We start from the raw sequence: 25782 nt of genomic DNA, 5'->3' as shown, positions 1-25782 counted from the left end.
TGGTAGATGCTATTGAGTGAGCGTGTGTACTGTGTAGCCATTGCATTCAAAATGACAGTGAGTAGAGCAACGAGTCTGCATCAAATTTGGCATGAAGCATGAACATTCCTCTGCGTAAACTATTTGTATGATTCAAAAGCTGCAACTGTGGGCAACTTGTGATTGGCAGCTTCATCACAACAATGTGCCTGCTCCTGCATCATGTCTTGTGCAGTTTTTGGAGAAACTTCAAATCACCCAGGTGACTCTGCCCCTCTAAAGCCCAGATTTGGCACCCTGTGTCTTTAGGCTTTTCCCCAAACTAAAATCATCTTTTAAAGAAAAGAGGATTTAGACCATAGCTGAGATTCAGGAAAATATGACAGGGCAGCTAATGGCAATTGGGAGAACTGTGTGAGGTCCCAAGATGCCTACTTTGAAGGGCCAATGTTCTGTCTACAATGTTTCTTGCATCTGGTATCTTCTTCAACAAATGTCCCTATATTTGTAGTACATGGCTGGATATTTTCTGGACGGACCTCATACGTGGCTCTAAAAACTGGGGCCAATAGTAGTAAATGGAAGCAGTACAGAATATACCAAGGTGTAACTCATTGCAGACATGAATACAAGCCAGGAACTTGTGAAGAATAGAGTGCAAAAAAATGTAGCACGTAATTATAGATTTTTGTCATGCAATCTATTTGTTTATGTTTAAATAATTATTTTTATAGGATACTACTATCCTATTGGTTTCAAAGTACTAAAATAAATATTAAGTTATATCTTCTTCACCTGAAGGACTGCTTACTTTGTTATTTTTCACTTTTCTGAAGTCTGTTATGTCTTTTTAAAAATTAAAATTAGGTAATGTCAAGTTTAAACTACCAGTTAAAGTGATAATACAGAATCTAGTGTAAGGAAAATGACAAAACAGATGTATTCTACTTGAAAAAGGAAAAAGTATATCTTTGTAACTGTGCGTGAATAATGGAGAAAACTAAATTAAGAGCCTCAGAAATCCTGAAAGAAAATCAAATTTCCTGGCACATTACAAGTCTATTTTCATTTCAATGCTGATATTTTCCCAAAGAAAGATACTTCTAAAAATCCATGAAATGATTTATGTGTTAGCAAAAGAAAAAAGTCCACCAGCTGACAAACATTGTCTTCCCTGTAGTGTGACAATCTACTCATATGAGAACATGAGTCAGTTTAAGAATCATCACACGACTCTTGCAGTTTGTCCAAGTGCAGTGGAACCCTTACTGTCAGAAATGTGTCAGAAAGGAAGTTAGACATCATCTGGGCCACATCTGACATGATGTCAGGATTCTGGAAATCCAAGAAATCTCATTTATGAGAAGATAGCAAAGTGATAGTGTGAACAAAGTCATACTGTGAACAAAAAAAACAACCGCAAATCAGTTCTATGCTCCAAGTGCGAAGTTTTTGATTCCAATGTGTATCACAGAACACAGCATAATCATTGTTAGCTTCTTTTTTGTTCCAAAATACTGAATAATTTAAAACACTAAATGTCTACAAATGAGTTTATCAAAGTAATGAAATTAATTTTACTTCTTATAAGAATTAAAGTGCACTTTCCCTTCACTACCTTGGATCAGGGCTAAATAATGAACTTTAAAGCACACTGGTTAAAAAGCCAGCTATAGGGATTATACCCTAAGAACCCTGAAACACCAATTAAGAAAACCTATGCACCCCAATGTTTATAGCAGCACAATTTACAATAGCCTAGTGCTGGAAGCAACTTAAGTGCCCATCAGTAAATGAATGGATTGAAAACTATTGTACATTTACATAATGAAATACACAGCATAAAAAAAGAAGGAGCTCCTACCCTTTGCAACAGCATGGATGGAACTGGAGAGCGCTATGCTAAGTGAAATAAGCCAGGCGGTGAGGGACAAATACCACATGATCTCACCTTTAAGTAGAATCTAATCAACAAACAAACAAGCAAGTAAAATATAACCAGAAACATTGAAATAAAGAACAAACTGACAATAACCAGAGGGGAGATAGGAGGTGATAATGGGGGAAAAAAAAGGGTTTTCAAGAACATCTATAAAGGACACATGGACAAAAACCAAAGGAGGGTAGGATTAAAGGTGGGAGGTATGGATGGTTGGGGCATGGGGAGTGGAGGGGGAGGGAATGAGGAAACCTGTACTTGAACAACAGTAAAAAAATAAAAATAAAAATAAAAAAATAAATAAACATACAATACACTAAAAAAAGTCAGCTGTAAACTGCTGTTGAGTTTAAAAGCCATCACCACTGAACTATTACTCCTTTGAAATCCTAAGCATCTGAACACACTTAAATTCATATAGACAATAGAAACACAAGAATGTGAAGCAAATAAAGTGAGTTTCATATTAAAGGCTTAAGCTATAGACACAGGAAAAAACTGTCTTCTGGAACTATTTGGAAAAAGGTACCAGAAACACTCCTTTCTGTGCTATTGTGGTAGTACTCCAGCAAGATGTAGGGCATAAAATTATCTCCAGATAATAATCCTCCTCATCCTTGAAATTTATTGCACATGTACATGAAGATATAAAGGGTTAAGTTTTATATATATTATCTATATATATTATATATAATTTATAATATATATAAAATGTATCCTCATTCACTCCTTTCATACTCCCTTAAAACCTAGTTTATGCCCTCATCATTCGAGGGAAAATAGTTTCTCCTAAGGTCTCTATCCTCCTAACTAACACACTCTTATACATCTCTACTTTTCTAGAGCATTTGATTCCTCTGATTACTCATTTTTGAAACATCTTTCACTCTTGATTTTCAAAGTGTGGTACATCTTGGTTCTCCCCCTATATCTTGGACCTGGTGTTTCTGTTGCACATGCTTGTTCCTTCTTTTCTCCTATCCTCTAAATATAGGGATCTCCTAAGATTCTTTATTCTTTATTGGACATCTTCATTCTCTGCCTTGGATGATCTCATATGGCTTCACAGACTCAATTGTCAAATTCATGCCATTGTAACAGTGGAAAACTGTAATGGTGGGAAATTGTAACCCACCCCAACATTCTTTTGACATTGGTGCTGTAAGTGCTGGCTCTGGCTAATATGTAGTTTGTAGATGTACAGCATGTTTGTATAAGAACCTTAGGAACGAACTTCAAAAGATAGACTTCGACTTACAGCCATCCCAGCTCCAGGAGATTTGCTGACCTTCATCCATGGAGCTAGGGTGACATAAAGTCAAGATGACATGAATCCAGGATGACCAAACCAGGATGATGCACACCAGACCATCACTTGCCTTATCAGCATGGACTATGCTAGTCTGCATGTAGAGGCCTTTTCAACCCCTTTCCTTGATCTCTTTGTTCTGTTCCCCTTTCCTTCCTTATAAAAACCTCTGTGTCCACTCAGATGTGGAGGTGGGCTTTGTGACATGAGTCTTCCATTTTCCCAGAGAGATGGGCTTTGTGACATGGGTCTCCCATCTTCTCAGGGAGATGGACTATGTAACATGAGCTCCCAGTCTTCCCAGGAGGTAAGCTTGTGAAATATCTCTCATCTTCCAGGTGGCCAGCACCTGAAAATAAACTTCCCTTTACATCAGCACCTGCCTCTTTGAGTATTGTCTTTCATAATGGCAGACAGCTAGACCTGCATTTGGTTACACCACTGACAGCCACATCTCCAAGCCTGGTCTCAACCTTCACCTTCAAATTTCTATTCAGTTGTCTGTTATCTCCACTACATGACTCACCTGTGCTTGTTTCCTTTCTAAATATTTCAAAAATTCCCATGATAGACATATAAATAACTTGTATTTTACTTAAGATTTCCCTGGTATTTTTCAAAATGAGAGAATATACATTGAGAAAGTGTACAATAGGTTACATCAGAGTGGTTCTTTCTACTGTCTATACATATGTACCAAGTAGCAATTTTTTTCTTTCTAAATCAAATCTGTTTGACAAGACATATAGGCAGTTACACAGATAAAAAGTTATCTGCCTCCAGGAGTCGCTGCACCTTTCAGATATTTGCATGCTGTTGTCATGCTCCTCTCTTTTCTTTTTAGACATGTTTGGGTTCTTTAATCATAGTTAATAAATCAATCCTTTCATTCTCTTAATGGTTTTTCTTGCTTTTCTCTGAACTCCATCCAACTGGTTTATATTTTTTAGTAATGAGGAAACCAAAAATAAATGTAATATTCCAACTGTGATTCTTTTCATAAATGAATTCCAAATGTGATATTACAAAAGCAATTGGTATTCTGTAAAACAGTTTTTAAAAACTCGAACATAAAACCAAGGAAGACAAAAGGAAAGAGCAAGAGATAGTGATGGCTTCTGTGAATGTTGTACCTCCATGAAATAGTCATAGAAATTCCCCTCTGCTTCGATGCTACTTGGTAAGCTTTGTTTGTTGTTGTTGTTATTATTCACATTATTTCCAGGAAGTGAAAAATTCCTGGTATTACTTTAGTCCTATCTCCATGGACAGGGTCCTGCTAGCATTAGACTAATTCCTTGATTGCTTCATACCTGCCTGTCTTAATACGTCAGGTATCATTCATTCCAGGCCATTCAGTGTCAGAGGCCACTCACCCCAAGTCAACTTGCTGCTTCGTGTACACTTGCTGCCACCATTGTAATGAAAAAAATAAGATGAACTATGTCCCGTGGTTTAGCTGCCTTCCTCACAAATCTGTTGTTAAGAACTGCTCCCGGTTCTCTCACGTCGCTGGCCCACTCCAGTGCCAGCTTCATCCTTCCTCTGTCAGTCTTCCTATACTGGGTGGGGGAACCTCCATGTTGTGCTGACAGTTTCCAAAATATGATAGTCATTAATCTAAATTTATTTTAACTCTAAAAATTAGACCTTTATTTTAAAGATCATTCATCCTCAATCTTAGGACTGCCTTGAAGTGTTTAATTTGAATCCAAGAAACAAAAAATGTATTGCCATATACTTTGATAGCTTTTAGCTAAAAAAGTGGAAGAGTAGTAGAGACTATGAGACAGGAACCAAACTGCCTGCATTCAAATCCTAGCTCCACTGTCCCATGTAATTTCTGTGAGATGCTTAACAGCTCTGTGGCTTAGTTTTTATAACTGTAAAATGAGGACATTAATAATAATACTGATTTTACAGGGCTATGATGATTAAATGAGTTTCAACATGTAAAACACTATTATTTTGTGAGTGAGTAGTTACTAGCTCCTCTGAAGAACTGCTTGTCATTAAGCCAAATGGCAAGAGAGGACATCAAGTCCCATCCAGTGTCCAACAAAAGTGGTCTTTGCCTCAGGGACATTGATTTCTAGCTGGATATTCAAAATATGTACATATACAAGGAAGATGACGATCATAGCCCAGTATATGTGTTTTATACAGACCCAGACTCATTCGTATAAAGTTTCAAACTATTAGTCACTAGAGACTTGCAAATCCTTCCATACTAAATCCAGATTATTCTTCTTAACCTGATCAGCAGAGCCTGCCGGATCTGCCAATACATGAAGTAATCAAAAACATGCATTTACTCCAGATTATCATAGATTTTATTGAGTTTAGTACCTGCCTTTGCGCAGAATGAAATATGATATAAAACCTTAAAATATACAGGTATTTGCACTAAGTTATCTAACTATCTATCTATCCTCTATCCTTTTATGATAGGTATTCCTTATATTTTAAACAGACAGGCACATAAATCAAAATTCTAAAAGGATATATATCATATTTGTTAACATATTTTATTAACACCAATATCACCATACCTTTATATGAGAAAGCAGTTTTCTATAATTTTTAATTTTCATAGATTTGTTAACTATATTAAAGGAAGAAAAAAATTCTCCAGCATAGTTCCAGCTTTAGAAAAAAAATAACAAACAAAATTAAGAGTATTTCAGTCTGGACAGAATTGGTAAAACTGTGAGATAAAAAAATGTATATCCTTGGCTTTCAATGCTTGTTTACCACTACAAACTAAGCACTAGATTTATTTTTTAAAAGTCACTAGTTATTTGTACATCTGTAAATATATATCTCCCAACATTTAATGTAAGATACTGGTTTCTCCTCTTCCAGTACAATCCTTTCTGTGGCAGACCTAATCACTTTCCTGAGTACACGGAGCAGCCTGGGGCTTACAGAGGGATGTGGTCTGTGAGTTACTCGCTGATTGACCTTGATAGTTGTTTAACTTTCCCTCCTTCAAGTTCTACTTTGTTACTCTATTTTATATAGTTTTCACTATAAGCCACTTACCTCAAAGTGCTCCTTTTCAGAGAAGGTTATAAATAAAAAGGTTTTGGACAGAAAAAGAGATTCAACCCTAGAATTTCTGATTCCAAATTCTAAGGTCAGGATGATAGTTGAAAATATATCACTGTCCTTTAGAACTCAATTTAATAGTAATTATTCACTGATTTTTATAATGACTGAGTTTTAATTTAGGAATCAATAGAGACACCCCAATTCTTAGGCATTGAGAGATTTAAAAACAGTAAGAAATACCATTTATCCATTATGGTAGGAATATATAATATAGGTTTATGGGATACTAGGAAAAGTTTGAAAAAAAAATTCAAATTTCTCAGATAATTTCATAACATTATTTTATTGTATTGAATGAGATTAACAAAGAAAGCCTAAATAGGTTATATTATGTTTAATAACCTGAACAGGTTGTAGAAAAACATTAGTGTGAGGACAGGTTCAGAAGATACTGTGGATGGATATAACAACATTGTATACTTTAAAAATTCTTTCTTCCAGTGAAATCTATCATCATGTGAGTAACAGCAGAGTTTAGAATATGGTATGATGCTAATAAAGATACAGTTATTTCTCATCTGGGAAAATTTACTGGGCAATGGACACATGAGTGACCAGAAACTAAGTTTATGGATTTCTCTAAATTTAGGTATTATATTTTTATTTAATAAAGTATTATTCCTATTATCAATTAAAACAAACTCAGTTTCCTAGGAAATATATAGAGATGCATTAAAGAAACCAGGAAAATTTGAGTAATTCTAATGTTTTGGCATAGAAATTATTCTAAATTTAAATATTGAGGAAGATTAATATATACTGAATGTATTAGAAATCCTTTAACCAACACTTTATGACTCATTTAATGATAAAACTTTTCCTCGATTATCTGTCAACATTAGATTGAAAGACATAAGAATCTCATCTTCAGGATTTTAATGAAGGATGGAAACTCATTTCTCATTATACTTTCTACTTCCCTATAATGGTACTTATGACAATTGTAATTAATTTATTTGTATAATTATTTATTGAACATTTGTTTTTCCTGTTTAACTCTGAACTCCAATGAGGACAGGGATTGTGCCTTTTTTAATCTGCACTGTATCTGGTACATTGTAAAATAATAACAATAAGAAGTATTCACTTTTATTGAGTGTTTATTATTTGTTAGGCCCCATTTTAAGCATTTTACATGTATTATTGTAACATTCACTCAGTTATATTTGTTGAGCTAGTAAGTACATAAATTTGTAATAAACCAAAAGACCCTAAATTTATATAGGGAAATACAAAAAACTCTTTTGCCTAGCTGAACAGGGCCTGGGTGAGAGGGCCTTTTGAGGTTAGTGACCCCACCCACGTCCATGATGAAACCAGGGCTCAGAGAGGTACTCCCACCTACTTAATGTCACACAGGAACATTGAGGATGTAGATTTTCTGATGATGTGTCTATGCTCCTGAGTACAGGGCATCTCACCAACTTTGACGATTTAAGTTAATCACTCTGAAAACTATGAATATTTCTTCTATGGATTTCTTCATCACTCATACACTCATTCAAAAACATTTGCTGGACATGTACTGTGCACCACCATGCTTTGTGCAAAATAAGGCAAAATAAGGCAGATATATGATCAGGGAGATGTGCCTGCGAAGAAGAGTGTCCCTAAGGTGTCGTCAGCATAAAATAGGGGAGTGTGAGGTACAGACGGGTGGGGGGCATCAGAGGAGGAAGTGATTTCCTCCCATAGAAGTTGAAAAAATCATCTGGTTTAGTGGGACCATCTCTTCTGGGGGAAAAAAAAAACAAACAGAATTCCTCTAATATTGTAAAAAAAATGAATCAATCTTGGATATTAACTCAGAATCAGATCAATCAATGCCCGAGAGAAGTCACGTTTCAGCACTATTACCCTGCGCACACAGTGAAAGCCATGGCTTCCTTGGCCACTCTTCCTCTCCAGACACATTTGCAAGATCAACTTTAAAAACACAATAAAGTTGCTTTACCCTAAAGTTGGTTTTATCAAATTACCTTCTGTATAGACCTTAATTTTTTATACAACCATTTTCATACTTTCTTAGGAATATGATTTAAGCTAATTGACCATATCTGTAAGAGTTATAAGCAGCTTATAAATTTGACTTTAATGGATTAGGTGACTTGGAATCAATTCAATATTGAAACTTGCATACATATTCATTCATAATGCATCCTGAAATTTTTATCAGTTACATTTCATGTTTTTTAAAAACTTGTAATCACCAGCACATTTTGCAAGTATGCACACATATATTTCTGTTGTATTTGATATTAATTTTCATTATTACCCATTATGAATTTAGAAAATAAAAAGATCTAGTTGATGTTTTAAACTTCAACTTGACTTCCCCCTTTCATTTTTTTTTTTTTTTTGGTGCTGAATTTTTCATGACTGTGCATATTATTTTTCTTTCTTTTTTTAAATTTTATAGATTTCCCCCTTTCTTACTACACTCGATCTTAGCCAAAAGGCTGAGAAGCGATGACTTCCCCCTTTCTTATGACTGAAACATTTGTATTATTTGCCATACTGAAGTGTCTAGCTTTACAAGGAGGTTGTTTCTAAAAAACTATGTAGGAATATGTTTTGGCAAAGAAAATCATGTATTAAATGTAACATTTAAGAGAATACAGAATTTTGAGTTGTTTGGGGGAAGACTACTTTTGAAATATTAACATCTCACTAACTTTTAAGAATTGTAAATTTTAAAAATTGATTTCAGGTTTTCATTAAGTGAAAGTTTAAGTGTTCAGTGGATAAAGAGGTAAGCTGATAAGTAGCTTTTCTTACAGCAACTCTCTGGATTTATTAAAACTCTGACTGGAATCAATACTCATGCTATCATGATGTCTAAGAAGTACGCTAGTAATGAAGTATCCTGCATACATGGAGAAATGGAGTCAGGGTAAGGACCTCAGGACCTGAGCTTAGCTCTTGCAAGTTTAAAAGCAATGGACTCTTGAGGTGAACTAAAACTAATGGATTCTGGTAGGTTCTTTCACACCTTAAAATCCACACAAAATGATTGAGCTTTTATATCAGATCCCAAAAATCAGGCATCTGCTTCAAATTGTTACAGGCTTGAGACAAGGCATCTATTATCTTTATTACATTTCCCAATCAGACTTTATGCTGTAACTCCTTTTGACAATCCCATGATATTAAACATGATTCCTCACCTTGCTACAGTATGATGTTTATAAACTAAACAGGTTGAAACTAGTGGAGGGTGAAAGATTTAATCTTGGTTGCATGCCAGACAACTCCTTTTTCCATAATGAAATAAATTCTGTTGATGGCCCCTTATTCTTAGGGTTCTTTCCTTTTCCTACAGGGCCAGGAAGGTTTCATGCACTCTTTTACCATCATCTTGGCTGCACTCTGATTTCATGACCTCTGAGTTAATCCTTCTTTTTTTCCTATTAGTGAGTATAAGCAGGCCTACTTCAAACAGACTGCAATAGGTCACAGGTTTAATGGGCACTGAGATAATCATCTAAATTACATTTCTAGGCCTGATGGGCTAGACAGACTTAGAGGGTGACTTTACCAGCATATTTGCTGTTAATCAGCAAGGTTGGTAGGTCTGAGTGTAGCTGCCTTTGCCTTCCTCCCTGAGGGGCTGGGTCATATTGACTGATTAGTGAAGGCAGCTGCATTAACTTTCTTCTTCCACAAAATGTGTCATGTCCCTAAAGGACATGAAAGTCACATGTGGCCACGGCTCAAACACCAGACGCACTCTTTTCATCTCTGTGGAATGATCTGCCCTCTACTTGTACAGCACGATCCGCAGCAAAACAGTTGTTCCTGATTTTCACAATCTGTTAACACACAGGAATCTTTATACTAAAGAACTTTCTTCTACATTTATTTCTTGTAGCATCTAGGAATATGCCATAGTGTATTGTATATTTTTATTACTATATGATTCTTAACTTTAAAAGGAAGAGGAAACATGGAATTACTCTAAAGATAAAAAGAACCAAAATAATTTCACCTCAAAATTCAAAGACAAACATCCTTTGGAGCTGGAGAGGGAATATCACCATGAGTTGTTTTTACAGTACAGACTCATTCAATTTGGTTACATGCTTTAGTTTATTACCAAAGAAAACAGCAGCTTTTCCTCTGTTGGAGTATGATGTTAGAATGTAAGTGCATCCAAAACCCCAAAAAAGAATGAACTGAAATCACTTAAATTAATCAATATGCTTAATATATGAGTGAATATAACACAGTATGTCTCATCTCTATAATACTCTGTAACTTATAAGCAGCCTTTATACCTACTTTCATTTTACTCTTAATGACAATGCAGTAAAATAGGTTGCAGCAAATATATCTCCATTTCACAGATCATCATACTTTCCTGGGAAGTGGCATCTCTGTGACCCTGAGGCAGTGACAGAGCAGCACAGAAATCCAGGTGTTCTCAGGCCACACCCAACCTTGTATATAATTGAATAACATTTTAAAAAATGTGGTCATCTGGAGAAATGAACTGGTGGTTTAAAAAAAAAAACATTCACTCGAAGAGGCCCTACTGGCAGAGCTGGTAAGTAAACTGTGTTCACTAAATTAGTATCTAAAGTTTAAAAAATCAGATATACTGAACTGATTTAATAAGAAGGATGTTGATTTGTCAAAATAGCCACATACATTCTAAAGTTTCTAGAACCCTGGATGACTCAATAGCATGGAGTTTATAAAAGCCACAATTACATGAAATCATATTTTGGTATAATGCTGAAGAGACCACGTAGAAATTTAACAAACAAATGACTGCAAATGATTTACATTAAAGCCAAAATCAAAAGAAATATTTTATTTTTATAAGTTCCAACCTGAAAATATTTTGAGCCTTTTTCTGAATTATAAAAGAAAGAAAGAAAGAATAATTTAGAAACTCTAGATTGAGTAGTAGGTTAATCATACAGAGGACTGAAGTAGGAAGTGGATGTATTGTGAACTCTGTGTGAGGTCTCTGGAGATTGGGGACAGAATGAAAGAGAAGGAAATTATAGTGTGGACAGGATTGATTTCTAAGAAAAGGACTTTTTAATGACATATGGATTGGTCAAATGATCACTAAATGTATCATCGCCTTTTGTGACTGAACACTAGCAGAAGTAGTGTAAAGATGATTTTAATACATTCATATAACAATATGTCACCAAACATGAATCTCGAGTCTGGTCCATTAATGAGCACAGCCTTTACTCTTATTACTGATTCATTTAGAAGTTTCAAATTTTTAAAGTTTGACAAAAAGAAGTCAAACAAAGAAACAGGCACAAAACAACAGGAAAAAGCACATACTGATTAAAGGAAGTTTCTTTACAATGTATACTACTCTATTTGGCATCTTTTGCCTGATTTGTTCTCACAGATTTGAATTATGTTTAACAAAGGCAAATAAAACTAAAAAACATAATAACTTATGGTACCAAAATAGTCATTTTAACTGCTAAATTCAATATAATATGCTGCATAAGGAAAAGAAAAGTGCCTTTGGCAATTTTGGAGACTTTGAGAAAAAAAAATGTAGAAAAACATTGTTCAGAATCACTTAGAGGAAAGGTTAGGGAATGTTTTAGAAAATGGAAAAATACATTTGTGTCATAAAAAATTCAATGGTCAATAAAGGACTGAAAGTCAACTTACAGAAAGTACCATAAAAGGGGTTGTTGTTTTTCTCTGAAAAAAAACTATCTCCCTGGTGACCATACCTAGAGATTATTCTTTGCACAAACAAAAACAGGGTTTGTGAGAGATAAAGAAACAGTGCTTCCTATCATATAAATAAACAGAAAACAAAAATACTATTGAGAAGACAATGCATCTGGGCTGCAATTATCTTGAAAGCAGGTGCTTTTTACCTGGCAAAGAAAGGGCATATGTTCCCAGGAGTAAAAGGCAATGGTTTTCAGAGCTCGGTTCTTGGACCAGACACCCAGGATCAGCATCACTAGGAAACATGTCAGACATGCAAATTCTTGGCCTCACCCAGTCCCACTAAGTCATAAATTCAGGCTGGGGCCTGCAACCTGTGCTCCAACCAACCATCTGGGATATTTTGACACATGCTCATGTTTGAGAATCACTAGCATAAGGGAAAGCAGGACAAGAGAGGAATGAAAGGAAGGTGAAGGGCAGCAAACCTTAGTAAAAATGGTCCTACTGTCTCCAACGGAAGGTATTATAAGCCACTATAAGACTCACAAGCAATCGGTAACATGTAAAGAAACTGAGATCCAGATGCAAGTGAACTAAAGAAGTGTACTAGACTGGAGAGGAACTAGACGGCAAACTTTGGATCTAATCACCCAAATCTGCTTTGGCACAAAGTCCTTTTAAACCTTGGGCCAAGTAGCCTGCAGTGGGACAGGCCCGGTGGCATCTCAGAAAGGGAGGGATCACAGGGTCTTATTAGGCCCTTAAATCAGAGTTGTGATGTTCTGAGCTTTTGCTGCTTGGCATTTTCAAACACTTAAACAGTAAAAGAAAGAGAACACCACCTAGCAGTGAAGGGAGACTAGTATATACTTCTAAATGTTCACTGACTTAAAATGTATAGGTTAATGAGGTTTTATAAAGTCATTTGGTCTACCCAAACCTGTGATGCCTAAATTATTTCTTTATTATTGACACCAAGTAGTCAACTAGTCAATGCTTTGGATACTTTAGAGAGAAACTTATTGTCTCTTGAAGGGGCCTATTTTCTCCTACTTTTGGAGAGTTATAGGTATAAGAATGCACTTATATTGAGTTGGTAGCTGTGTCCTATTATAGTAAGGCTCAATTAAATGCCAGAATTAGGAATATTTGTCATTTTTCACTTCCCATTATGCTATCTCCTCTTATTTAAGAGGGATCCTCTACTATAAAAGCCAGGTACTCCTGCTCCATCTGTCTCGTATATTGAACAAGGACATGTGGCCTAAACTTGGTCAATGGGATGTCCTACACCAAAACTTTGGATACAGAACAACAACAACAAATAAGCCCTGGCTGGTGTTACTCAGTGGATTGAGTGTTGGTCTGTCAACCAAAGGGTCACCAGTTGGATTCCCACTGGGCACATCCCTGGGTTGTGGGCCAGGTCCCTAGTAGTGGGTGTGCAAGAGGAAATCACACATTGATGTTTCTCTCCCTGTTTTTCCCTCCCTTCTCCTCTCTAAAAAATAACTAAATGAAATCTTAAAAAAAAACAAATAAGAAGGGGTGGTTTAAAATTCATTTGTGGCTTTGATGTTTAGTAGTTGCAGCAGAGGCAGCAGCCTGTAGAATCTGGAGCAGGTGGGATCTGGAAAAGGGAATGTGCCCAGGAACAGTAGGAATGATGGTGCCAAGAGTGGCATCCAGACCAGATGGTTCTCATGCTGTCACATTGTCTGTGGTTTCTTGTACTTCCTTTGATGTTCTGCTGTCTATGTTCTGCTATGATGTTCTTCCTGTCTATGTTCTGCTTCTTTAGTTTCCCTCAATAGCTCAATTCTGCAAGTCACTGATGTTTTGGATATGTTCTTTTTTCCACGTAGGTTTGCCAGACTCAATTTCTATTTCCTGCACCTAAAAACCTTAACGGATAATGGATTTGGGAGACATGTGAGAGGACCCACAGCTGCCCAAAGGTTCCTAGGTGGAGTCTGAAGAAGAAGCAATAACTAGAATGCACAGCAATGAGACAGAGAGGAAACAGGTGGTATCATTTAAGCACTGACTCAAATATCACCTCAAGCCAGAAAAAAAATCTTGATTTTCCATTTACAACTGCTAGAAAACCACTTTATTTTACTTTTTTAAGATTTTATTTATTTATTTTTAGAGAGGGAAAGGGAGGGCAGAGAGAGAGAGAGAGAGACATCAATGTGTGGTTGCCTATCAAGCACCCACTACTGGGGACCTGGCCTGCAACCCAGGCATGTGCTCTGACTGGGAATCGAATTGGTGACCCTTTGGTTTGCAGGCCTGCATTCAATCCACTGAGCCACACCAGCCACAGCGAAAACCCCTTTATTTTAAAATCCAGTTCAAGTTGGGTTTTTCACATTAGCCATACAAATTGTTCTAACCATTATATCTCTTCTCCTCAAATCCCAGCTTTCCTCTCCCACACACACTGATTGATTTTATCATTCATAATATGAATAAATTGGGTTACATCAGAAGACACAAAGTAATGGCCTTTGAGTTGAATCTGATCATAGAATTTTTATTTATTTGTTTGGCTTGCAGAAAGTTCCTTTTTAAAAATTATTACCAACATATAAAACTTGGGAGGTCTTCCATCAAAATCCAAGTATTTCATTTTTTTTGAAAAAATCAGTAAATCTGACATACTGATTATTGCCATTCCAGAATGGCAATAACCCCCTTGAACGGAACAGTTGCTCTTCACTTTTAACAAGGCATATGCTGTCCCTTTGTCACAGTCCCTAGCACTGCCGCTTGCCTCACACTGGGCCTCATTTTGTCAGGTACAATACCCACCTCTGAAAGGATTTGTACTTGCAATGCTTTATGATCAGTGGGGTCTGTCCCAGGTCTTTTAAATGATTCTACCTAAGTATAAAGCAAATAAAGAAATGTAAACAAAATGCTAGTCTGAAAAGCCAATCTGTATATCAGGATTATAGGAATTTATTTGGAGAAGAACGTGATTTGACCATGAAAATATCCAAAGCACTGCAGGTTTGCTCACCTGTCACCTGGAGTAAAAATACCTTAGAATCTTAAGAGCAGCTAATTAAATAGCAATTAATATCATGAGCTTGGAAACCAGACAGACTTGAATTTGAGTTCCTGGTCTGACCCTGTTTGCTGTAATGAGAGTGCCCATCACATATGGTTGTCATGAGTGTTAAAGCGATGAAAAGCAATGTGAACAGAATGTGGTAACAGACGCTTGTAAGGACAGACCGCTTTACTGCACAAGCTCCTTCTGATTGTGAATGATAGTTGTGAATGAGGAGATTCAACTTCTAAGATATAAATAAAAAATAATCTTTTTCTTTTCAACCACTATAACTACTGTGCTTCACTGACCAGCCTACCTCCTTTCTTAATGGACTTGGTTTCCTTAATGATATGAAAGCCCTGTATCATTACACTTGAGTCATTGCCACTTATAAATGTCTCATTTTCTTTATAAAGACTTAGCCCTATTCACTAAAACTTTAATTTCGTGTTGGATGCAAAGATCCCCAGGGAAGGTTGGGTTTGCAGCTCCTACAGCTTATGCTGGTTTAATTCTAAGGTGGCCCCTGGGGCATACACACATGCCTCCAGTGACTTGAGTGAACACTGGCCTAGTGTTGCTGTGAAGGGGTTTTTCCAATGTAATCAGTCTCAAATTAGTTGACCTTAAGTTAGGTTAAATCTGGATCCAGAGGTCAGAGACAGTGAGGGCAGAAACAAATCCTGAGAGGGGTTCCAAGTATGAATGGTTCTCCACTGCTGGCCGAGAAGGTGGAGGGAAGAACCACACGGCAAGGAATGCAGGCAGCCTCTGGGGACTGGGAGTGGCTCTCGGCTGACAGCTGGCAAGGAATGGTGCCTTCAGTCCCACAGTTGCAAGGAACTGAATTCTACAATAACCTGCATGAACCTGGAAGCCCATTCTTCCCCAGAGCCTCCAGCCAAGAATTCAACCCGAGCAATACCTTGATTTCAGCTTTCAGTCCCTGAATAGAGAACACAGCCAGAATGTCCCTGGATTTCTGAGCTACCAAATTGTGAGCTAGTAAATGGATGTCGTTTTAAGCTCCTAAATTTGTGATAATTTATTACACAGAAATAGAAAACTAACACCAGAAGCTTGGAGATGGTGGACAGGATCTGTTCTCTCAGAGTTTCCTCAAGCTAGGTCTTCCTGACTTGAGTCAGGAGGAAGGAGAGGGGAACCGAAGTCTCCTTCTCAATGGCCATCAGTCACTCTTTGCCTAGATTACTGTCTACACTTCGATGTGGATGGAAGTAGCCTCAGATAAACCCTGATGATGAAGCCAATGCCTGGAGCAATTAGAGGCTCAGCTAGCTTTTCTAGCTGATCCTGATATAAAGGCTCAGGTATGTTTTTGGCCCATGCTGGGTCCCTGATGAGAGAACTTAGTTTCTTCTATCTTCCACAGCTTCAACTCTAACTCTGGAGGCTGTAGCCAGGACAGAGGGACATACGGGTCCTGTCATACAACCTTAGGTACAGATATACATGTGTGTCCTTGTCCCTTCAGTGTCTGGCTAACCTCACCAGCTGCCTTATCTCACAAAGCTCCTTCTCTTCCTAGCTGTACAAGGCCATTCGTCAAGTCCTGTAACTAAGCAGGCATCCAACAAGGTAAAGAAGCATATTTCTCTCCTTCTTGAAGTCATCATGGACTCCTCTCCCTTTCCCGGCTGGGAGTGGAAGGAGGAAGGTAGCCTTGCTTCAGGAGCAACACATTCCTCGAAGGTGACTTCCTCTCTCTTGGCCCCTCCTGTCATTTGCTGTCGACTATGTAAAAGTCTGAGGCTAAGGGTGCCTTCTTTTTACTAAGGCATGAAGAATTTAGAACCTTGGTGTTATCTGGTTAACCTCCGGGGTCAGGCATGATGCCAACAGTATTCTGTTACAAATGTAATGATACATTTTAAGATTTTTGAATGATATATTCATATGCACTACAGCATAGCTTTAAAAAAATTGAACATATGTTATATTTTGTATTTAGCTTGGAAATATAATTTAATTTTACAAATCTTAATTAAGAATTTTCTAGGCATCATGCTAAGTGGGATGACCAAAGACCTAGAATTTGGCCTGGAAAAACTTACTCTGTGTGTGCACATGTGTGCATCCATACAAATATGTGTGCCTGTGTGTGCGTATCCATGCACACATGTGTTTGTGCAAGTAAGAGAAAGAGAGAGGCAGAGAGAGAGAGAGAGAGAGAGAGAGAGGCAGGGAGGTAGCAGAGAGACAGAGAGCAAGCCCCAGGAAGAAACTTAGTACAGTGTTAGAAGAGAGAGACCCACAGTGATGACACCGTCCTGAACACCGTCCATTGTGTTAACGGGCAGGAGAATCCACTCTACTTAAAATGGAATTTGATTGAGGTTGTGAGTACTTCTTCTGGTAAGAAATAAGAGATAGATTCATTTTAAAAAATCATTTAAACTAAACATCTTAAGATTTAAATATGTGTAATACCTCCAATTGTTTCTTGGCCTAATCAATCTACTATGTACTTCGGTTTGGGTTTTTTTGAAAAAGCAAAACTAACAAACACAAACTTCTGATTAAGTCAGGAGCCCTCTTTAATCTACCAAAACCAGAAGTTTATTAAAAGGTGACCATCACTCTCCACCCATGGGTACTCAGGGAAGTTTTGAAAAATCTGAGTTTTACATATTAAAAAGGTGACCTGCATAAATGTTTTTATTCTTTTTTGAGTGTGAAATTTTAAATTTATACCATTTTTACTAAACCCAATAAAAAGTGAAATCTTTATCCTGTGAGTCTGAAAAAGCAACTTTTGAAGTCGGATGTATATCTATCAACATACTTATTAGAGGCATTTTTCCCTACAGTTTTGGAGAGAGTCTGCAAACCAATGCCAGTGTGGTTTAGATATTCGTAATTGTTTACACATGTTTTAGTAACAAAATATATTTGGAGGGCCTGGTGCTTTACTTTTAGAGTATGGGACAGCTGCAAATTATTATCGTTATGGGTAAAAGTGTTCTAACTGGATAATGGTGTTAAAAGGAATATAATATCCCAGAATGCTTCCTTCTGACATGCAACACATATTATTTTATTAAGTTGAGTTATATAAATAAGAATTGGCTATTGTCTGGTCAGTTACTCATGAAGGTGTCTAAGGAAATAGGTTCTCAGTAGAAGCATCAAATAGAAAATTACTGCCCTGCCCCAGCTGCTCAGTCAGTTGGAGCATTATCCTGAACACCAAAAGGCTTTGGGTTTGATTCCTGGCTTGGGGGCATACCTAGGCTGCAGGTTCAATCCCTAGTTGGGGTGCATATGGGAGGCAACCAATCAATATTTCTCTCTCACATCAATGTTTCTTCTCCTTTCCTCTCTTTAAAATCAATAAACGTACCCTTGAGTGAGGATTGAAAGTTTTTTAAATAGAAAGTTAATGTGATATCTTATTATTATTATTAATGTTGATGTTATGCAGAGAAACCTAGTAATCCTTTCAAAAGCTAGACAGTTAATAGTCCACAAATTACAGTGACAGATTCGAATTAAATATTTAACAAATGGGACATTGTTTCCAATCATGGTATAATGTGTGAAATGCCTTGGAGATATGGAAAAATTCTTTCCATAGTTGTTTAGCCAGAAAAAGAAATAACAATTAATAAAGGATTGTGTGTGGCTCCCAGAACCTGCAGTGTTTCCTCTGAGGAGGCAGACCATGTCAACAGCCCAGAGGAAGCAGGGTTCAAAGGAAATTCATCTAATATTTGTGCCCTGGTTATGAAAGGAGGTAAGAGGCTGTTCATCAGCTGCATGTGGCCAGTTGGCAGGGAGGGCTGCAGGCCAGGCGAGGGGTTACTGTGATCACAGATGGACTTAGTCTGGGAAAGGAGATGCCAGACAGTCCCAGGCAGTGCATGCTATTTTGAGGGCTTTACACAAATCATTATTTTTTCATTCTGTGCCAGGGTTGATGCAGACAAATATATTTGTTGATCAGCTATTGAATATTTGTAGATTACTAAAGTAGTCTCATCCTTGGAGACATCACTCAAGGATTTATTTAAATAATGATTGATAATTAGTTCTAAATATGAGGCATGCCTTCCTTTCATCAAAAAATTATAGTTTTTGTACTTTATATCAAGTGCATGCCACAAAATCTTTACAAATAAGGGTATGAAATAAAGGGAACTCTTTTTAGTCAACAAAAATAGTCAGTAAATTTGCAATCCATCATTTATTTTACAAACTTAGAAATAGCTGTTTTCACTAGAGACTTTCTTAAGGACATAGAGCTGGCTCAAGGAACCCGGGAAACATGTCTAAGTCTGGATTCCAATAGCCCTTCTGTGTAAAGCACGGCTGCAAACTTCCAGGAGGTTTGATAACCAGCTCACAGGCTCTCGTCCTCACTCTGCCACTTAACCAACAATAAAATTTGGTATATTATTAAGGATGGAGCTTGACAAGTTTTGAGGTTTACTCATATGCAGGGTGAAGGGTTGGACTTTCAAGATCCCCCCAACTCTGAAGTGTAGTATGACAATGATTTACACATGGGCTAAAAAGAATATAACCGCTGCCCACAGAGCTACTGGTCAATCTGCAGCTGGAGACATGCCCGGCCATTCACACCCGTCTCCACTGACATCTTCCCCATTAACAGCTTTGGCTGCTGGATCCCATCCCCCACACACGGTTGTCACTGAGCTCCCTGGCATACTGGCCCCCTTCCTCAGGGCTGTCCCACTATATTAGCAAAGTATGTGTTAAGATGATTTTTTCTCGTTCTATTGGGATACAATTGACACAGAGAATTTCTGAAGGTTCCTGTAACCTGACCTCACTTGAAAACTTCCTACTATAGAAAAAAAATTGATGACAAATTTCAAACAATAACCTACAAATTAACTTTTGGAGCCATAGTCTTTTGGAAAACATAGCTTGTAAATAGCAGAGCTGTAGAACCAGGCTCCCCAGGTTCAAAAATGGGCTCTGTTAGTATAAGCTAGGTGACCTTGAACAAGTTCTCGGTGCCTCTGCTTCTCCACCTGTGAATTAGAATAGGACCTGGCACCCAGTAAGTGCTGAGAAAACATTGCATACTATAAGCTTTAAGTATTCTCAAAAGTGAAAAATCCCTAATCTATGAAGACGTCATTGGCATTTGGGAACTACCCAAAAGTCATTTGGAACGAATTCTGATTTTAAAAAAGTAAAGAAAGGCTGTGGCTTCTGTGGCTCAGTGGATTGAGCACTGGCCTGTGGACCAAAGAGTCACTGGTTCGATTCCAGTCACAGCACATGCCTGGGTTGTGGGCCAGGTCCCCAGTAGTGGGTGTTTGAGAGACAACCACACACTGATGTTTCTCTCCCTCTCTCTCTCTCCCTTCCCCTCTGTCTAGAAATAAATAAATGAAATCTTTTTTAAAAAGTAAAGAAAGTTTACTAGTTTGCATCAAAATTATGTAAATATATATGATGAGACCCATTTTTTATTTAGTTTATTATCAGGTAAGGATAAATGTATTGTGTTTTGAAGGAATGGCTTTCAAAATGATGGTTTCCTTAGAGACTACACATACTAAACACTAAATTACACTGTGGCTATACTGTGTGCCTGCAGACACACAAATAGTGCCTGCTGTCACTATCCTTCACTGCTCATTTCTACAAGTGGCAGAGGGAACACTGATCTCCTTACCTTCAGTGGAATCCAACAAATAATATCTGTGAGGGATGTTCCTGTGTTTGGGGGAAAAACAACTTCTTTTTGTTAAATAATTTGAGTGCTCAGCCTCACAGTTGGGATTGCTAATAAAATGGCATACAAAATTACACAACTATCAAAATTAAAACACATTTCAGGGCAAATTGTACAGTCAATTTTGGAATTTGTGTTTTATCACAATAACTATATAATTTACAGTATAATTTGTTAGCAGAGGTGGTTTGCTCTGCAAAACTTTTTATATTTTTATCTTACTATATCTAAACTAAAATATAAGCAGTTTAAAAATCTCCAGTTCAGTTTACTAGACCTTAGTAGGAAAAAAAAATCCTGTTTTAAACTTTCCTCTTATACCAGCCTTAAGACATATTTTATTTATCTATTTATATTTTGCAAACATGTTTATTGAGCTCTTTCTATGACAGTCACTATTATAAGATCTTCAAAATATTAGCTTAGTTTTTACTTAAAACAACCCTGTAAGGTTAATGTTATTATATTCCCATCTGAGAGATGAGAAACCTGTCCCAGGTCTCCAACAGGAAGTAGTGAACTACGACTTAAATCCAGATAGCACAAATAATGTTTTGATCAAAGTATGTAAGAGTGGTTATTTCACTTAAAGAAAAGTCTTCCCTTGCTACTATTTCTTGAACCTTTGAAATCCGGGTCTCAACTACATCAGCTTAATTTTAAAATAATCTATCAGGTCAAGCAACCCACATGCAATATTTACTTTCCAAATCATTAGGTCTGGAAAGATCATCCTCAGGCATGTGGGGCAGTGGGGCCAGGGGCAGGAGAGTAGAAAAGGGGAAATCCCAGAAAAGTCACTGAAAGTCTGCACCACATTGCTGAAGAATGAGTCCCAAAGAGATGAGGGCCACTGGGCAGGGGAGGCCTGGACTGCTTTGAAAAGTGAGGTCATACTCAATGTTTTAAACTCATTAGTCTTGCCTAAAAAAAGGATATGAGTAAAAAAGACAAATTAGCAGCCTTTTCAAAAGAAGTTAAATATGTGAGGCAGTAAAGTGTCCTAATTCTGCCTTCAGGGAACATATGTCAAACCAGCTTGTAGCTCTACATTCGGTGAAACCATCTGCAAGGAATACCCCACCCCTCACTCTGGTTCCTGCAACATGTGCCTTTGAAGGAAATGGTCCAGTTGGTCAAATGCATGTGGAATTTTCTCAGCATTACCTAATTAAGACATTAAGCCAACCTTTTCTGAACAAAAAACAATTTGTTACAGCCTGCTAAAAGAAAGCACATCAATGGCTGGGACTAACGAGGACAACAGAAATAGTCCAAATGACATATTACCTAATTTCCCTGTGTTTTCAGAACCACCATTACCTACAACTCATAACCACTTTCTGAGCCTTTGAGAAAAAAGTCATGGGTACGTACTTGCTCCTCACAGGTGTTTATTTCTAAGGCAATATCAAATTTAGTGGCATTTTGTTTTAAGAACTATAATAATTGCTGATTCTTTGTGCTAATAGAAATCACTGAAAGAGGACACATAGTTCCAAAATGTAATACTGTTATATAGACATTAATTTTGTTATCATTAAAGTTATGAATGAAATAATATATGTAAACATTTAGTAGGTTGCTCAAAGTAAGTGCTCCATAAATTAATTTATAATCATGTATATTTATGCCAGAAATGAAACTGACCTTACTATGTTTGTTGCTGTAGCTATATTCTACTTCATATTTTCAGATACCAGGATAAGAGTTTCTTACTTGGGGCTTTTCATATTTCTGAAATTGTATACAGCATTGGGTATGATTATACATTATTTCTTGAGACAAGGGATAAAAACTTTTATCAGATACTCATCAAAAGGATACCTTGTGCCCTGGCTGGTGTGGTTCTGTGGACTGAGTGTCAGCCTGTAAACCAAAGGTCGCTGATTTGATTCCCAGTCAGGGCACATGCCTGTGTTGCAGGCCAGGTCCCCAGTAGGGGGCACATAAGAAGCAAGCACACACTTATGTTTTTCTCCCTCTCTTTCTCCCTCCCTCCTCCTCTATAAAAATAAATAAATAAAATCATTTTAAAAAAAGGATACCTTGATTCCTCTAAAGTGTTAAGAATCACTGGCCCAGAGTAACCATTTGCTTTAAATTGTCTTATATGGAGCCAAACTCTGTTGTTGGATGAAGCCACAAATGTCTTTTAAAAAATGTCATGTTTTAGACTCAGCTTGGTAGTAGTAGAAGGACTTATACAAATGTTAACCCTAGTGTCCAATATCTCTCCCTTTTCTCATCACCATTCTTGCTCTCTGGCCATGGACTGTTGCCACAGGTAGTTTGGACTTGAGAAATGAGGACAAAAATGGCAAAAGAGAGATAAAAGTTCTAAGGACCCTTTGGAGCAATTAAATCCTACAAAGAATCACTGGAGTTATCAAGAGCATCTCCCTTTATTTGTTTCTCCTTTACTCGCAACCTCTTTCAATGTTCCAAATGTCACAGTTGAAATCGGGTTACTCTAACTGGAATATTTTATTTAAAAACCTCTCAGCCCTGGCTGGCTGGCATAGCTCAGTGGATTGAGCGTGGGCTGGGAACCAAAGTGTCCCAGGTTCGATTCCCAGCCAGGGTACATTCCTGGGTTGCAGGCCATAACCCCCAGCAACCGCACATTGATGTTTCTCTCTCTCTCTGTCTATCTCTCTCTCCCTCCCACCCTTCCCTCTCTAAAAATAAATAAATAAAATCTTTAAAAAAAAAAACCTCTCACAGTTCCTTTCTATTTCCCTATGCAGCACAGAAATCAGGAGACTGATTCTTAGAATGCCAAATATAAACTTCAAATCAACATAAGTGTATGGGGCAGAAGGGGGCATACTCAGAACTTCCCTGGATGCCGGTGGAAGCCAAAATGATTCAATTCTCCTGCACATTGTATTGGCATTACTGCACTAACGGTAGTAAAAGTTTGTTTCTTTATGTAAAGGAAGCAGATGTGACTTGGGAGAAACACAGAGAACAGATGTGCTGCTCAAAAGATTTTATTTAAATGGTAATTTATCTGACCATAAGTTACATAAACTCACGAGGTGAGTGTTTAACATAACTCTTTTTCAGCAACTCAGAAAGATAATTTATATAAGTGCCACAATAGATCATGAATTAAAGAACACACCCCACTCACCTTCACTTGCTTTTTAAGAAAATTGTGCTAAACAAAAATTGTCTAGCCTTCAAAGCATGTAAAGCCTTACTGGCCACTAAAGAGGCCTCTGTGTTCAGAATGTCTGGGCATGCAAACTTCACAGAAACAAAATTTCACTGTCCTCACTGCCACATGGGCTTTTGAAGAAGCTGGTAAAGAAATGGAGAGAAGAGGGAATTTCAGGGGAGAATGGGAAGGGTTTATAGGAACAAATTTAAAGGCTACATGGACAAAAACTAGGGGGAGGGTGGTAATGGGAGGGAAGTGGGGAGGGTTGGGTGGGTGGGCTGGAATGGGAGTAAAAGGGAGAAAACTATACTTGAACAATGATTAAAATAAAATTAAATAAAAAAAGAATTGCTCAGACCCTGCACATAGAACTTGAAACACTTGCAAAAGGCTAAGTGTTTAGCAATGGCACTTCACAAGACTTGAAAGAATGGGCACTGATGATGAAACACTGCCTGTGCTAGAGATCCCTCAGGGTACAAGTTGGAGACAGCATCTCCATAAGCACAGTGGGAACAGCACCTGGGGCACACAATATTTTAGGGGCCCAGGAAAATGTGTGAATTTCCTTAAAACTAGAAGAAAAAAGTAAACTTTTCAGAGAAAATAGCCTCTATACATAATATTTTTTAACATTCAACAAATTTTTTTTTTAAATTTTAAATCCTCTCCCGAGGATATGTCTCTTGATTTTAGAGGGAAAGAAACATCAGTGTGAGAGAGAAACATGGATCGGTTGCCTCCTGTACACACCCTGACTGGGGGTCAAACCCACAACCTCTTGGTTTTGGGATGATGCTCCAACCAACTCAGACACCCAGCCACATCTCAACAAAAATACATTTTATTTTATTCCTAAAATTCGGTGTGTTTCAATAATTAAAGTCACTTCTAATGTTTCTCCTTTATGGAATATAAAAACAAGTTTTGTTTTTAAATTATAGATGCCATTTATTTATTTATTTTTAAGTTTTATTTTCCAAGTATAGTTTACATCCAATATTATCACTCTATATAATATTAACATATTCATCTTCATATAAAAATTTTAAGTATTCCTGTCACAGACAGAGCCCACAAAGGTGGAAGTGCTCAGGACCCATGAATGTCAAAAATGCAACTGTGGGAAAGCCTGGGCCACTCAGCCTCCTTCCTGACTCCCAACCAGGTCCCCCGCCCAGATGCCTTTAAACTCCAGCATCCTCAATATTGTTGGCTCCTACTCTTTCTCCTCCCTTCTTTTCCTTCTCTATACACTTGTACATAAACCCTAGGGGTGATCTAAACAAAAAAGGGTTTAGATGATGATGATGATAATGATGATGATGCTAATTCAGTATTGACTGAGCACTTACTGCCATACTAAACTTATGCTAAAACTTTGCATTTATGATCTAATTGAATCTTCAGTACAATTTTACAAGATAGGTACTATTAATAGCTTTGTTCTTAAAGACAGGAGAACAGACTTGAGGGAGCTTAAGTGCCTTTTACGAGGACACACAACCAATAATGCCAGCTAGAGCAGAGTGGGAGCCACACCTCAGGCTTCCTTGACAGCAGTTATGGGCTTGGGAGTCAGTCCGTGGCTTTTAACCAACCACTAGGTTTAAAAAATGTCTGGAGACACTTTGTTAAGATTCAAACTTTTTTCTGATAAAATAGTTTCCACAGAGGAAATAGACTCTTACTCTCTCTCAAGAGCAAGAACAAATTCTTACTTTTGCAATGAAATTGAGTATTTCTCTACAACAGACACTATTGTTGAAGAATTAAATCACATTCCTCTGGTATATTGAGGTAGGCA

General features: G+C 37.3%; 1 protein-coding gene and 1 long non-coding RNA gene across 2 annotated transcripts in view; both read right to left on the bottom strand.

Annotated features, from left to right (window-relative positions):
- CPED1 (cadherin like and PC-esterase domain containing 1) overlaps positions 1-25782 on the bottom strand; it is a 275507-nt gene that overhangs the window by 95467 nt on the left and 154258 nt on the right.
- Positions 22843-24118, bottom strand: LOC118497161. Its single transcript, XR_004899702.1, has 2 exons — positions 23525-24118; positions 22843-23305 (listed from the first exon to the last, which is right to left on the bottom strand). It is a non-coding gene; the product is annotated as an uncharacterized LOC118497161 (long non-coding RNA).

Source organism: Phyllostomus discolor, chromosome 10, assembly GCF_004126475.2.
Source record: "Phyllostomus discolor isolate MPI-MPIP mPhyDis1 chromosome 10, mPhyDis1.pri.v3, whole genome shotgun sequence".
Taxonomy (NCBI): Eukaryota; Metazoa; Chordata; class Mammalia; order Chiroptera; family Phyllostomidae; genus Phyllostomus; species Phyllostomus discolor.
This window is presented reverse-complemented; position numbering and strand designations above follow the sequence as displayed.